Below are 1,203 nucleotides of genomic sequence, written 5' to 3'. Positions count from 1 at the left end.
CGCGTCGGTGCCGCAGTCCGGCCGCGCTGCGCTCCCATCTCCCTTTCCTCCCTTTCTGCCTGGCGCCCGCCCCGGTGGCGCTGTGCGCTCGGGTCGTGTCTGCCGACCGTCGTCACCCCGCCGCCGAAGGGTCCGGCACCCTCGTCCGAGCGGCGGCCGCCGCCGCTCGTCCTTTTGCGTCAACCGGGTCTGCCTGCCGGGCGGCGCCCCGCCGCCGGCTGCGGCCGTCCTGTCCCGGGCCTCGTCCGTCGCTTCCCCGTCGCCCTTCCCCGGAGCGTGCCGGCTCGGGCGGTCGGGTGGGCGGGGGTGGGCGGCGTTCCCGGTCTCCGCGCGGAAGCGGGGAGAGCGGGTGCCACCCCCGCTTCGGCACCGCGTCCGCCTTCCGCGCTCGCGTCCGCGGAAGGGGTCTAGGGGCGAAGCGGCGGCAGCGGTCCCGGGCGGGCGCGTCCGCGCTCACCGCCGGCGGTGGGTTTGCCCGTCCGTGGGGCCGCGGGTGGCGTCGCGTCGCCGGCTCGGGCTCCCGGGGGGCTGTGCCGCTTTCCCCGGTGGGTCGTCGTCGGCGGAGCCGGCGAGCGAGCGAGCGAGCGCCCGTCGGGGTGAGAGCTTGGGAGAGAGGGGAGAGAGAGAGAGCCGGGCGTCGCAGCGCGGCGGGGCCGCGTCACGGAGGCGCGCGCGGGGCCGGCGAGGCGCCCCCGCGGCCGTTGTCGTTGCCCCAGCCGTCTCCGGGCGGTGGCGGCAGCGGCAGCGTTAGCCGCCGTCTCTCCGAGCGAGCGAGGCAGCGGCTCGGGTCGGTGCGGCCGGGCGTGCCGTCGCCTCCGCGCGGAGGCCTGGCCGAGCCCGGGCGCCTGGGCCGCCCCCGAAGCGAGCGAAGGCGCTCCCGGGCCCTTCTCCGCGCTTCGGGGTTTCCCTATTTTTTTTTTTTTTCCTCCCCGTTCTGTGTGGTCGTACGGTCAAGCGAGGCGCGAGGCGTCGCTCCGTCCGGAGGTCGCCTCGACGATCGAAAGGGGCCGCTTTTGGGGAGCGGTCCCGGCCCACCCGCGCGCGCGGGGCGGTGCCGAAAGGCAGACAACTCTTAGCGGTGGATCACTCGGCTCGTGCGTCGATGAAGAACGCAGCTAGCTGCGAGAATTAATGTGAATTGCAGGACACATTGATCATCGACACTTCGAACGCACTTGCGGCCCCGGGTTCCTCCCGGGGCTA

General features: G+C 74.7%; 1 non-coding gene across 1 annotated transcript in view; it reads left to right on the top strand.

The window, feature by feature from the left end:
* Positions 1-1,067: 1,067 nt before the first annotated feature.
* Positions 1,068-1,203, top strand: part of LOC115600344 — a 153-nt gene continuing 17 nt past the window's right edge. The window contains exon 1 of the ribosomal RNA XR_003988908.1: positions 1,068-1,203. This exon is cut by the window's right edge and continues 17 nt beyond it. This is a non-coding gene — a ribosomal RNA (5.8S ribosomal RNA).

The sequence above is a fragment of the Calypte anna genome, unplaced genomic scaffold, assembly GCF_003957555.1.
Source record: "Calypte anna isolate BGI_N300 unplaced genomic scaffold, bCalAnn1_v1.p scaffold_3_arrow_ctg1, whole genome shotgun sequence".
Taxonomy (NCBI): Eukaryota; Metazoa; Chordata; class Aves; order Apodiformes; family Trochilidae; genus Calypte; species Calypte anna.
The sequence above is the reverse complement of the archived record's forward strand: the minus strand, read 5'-3'. Positions and strand labels throughout refer to the sequence as shown.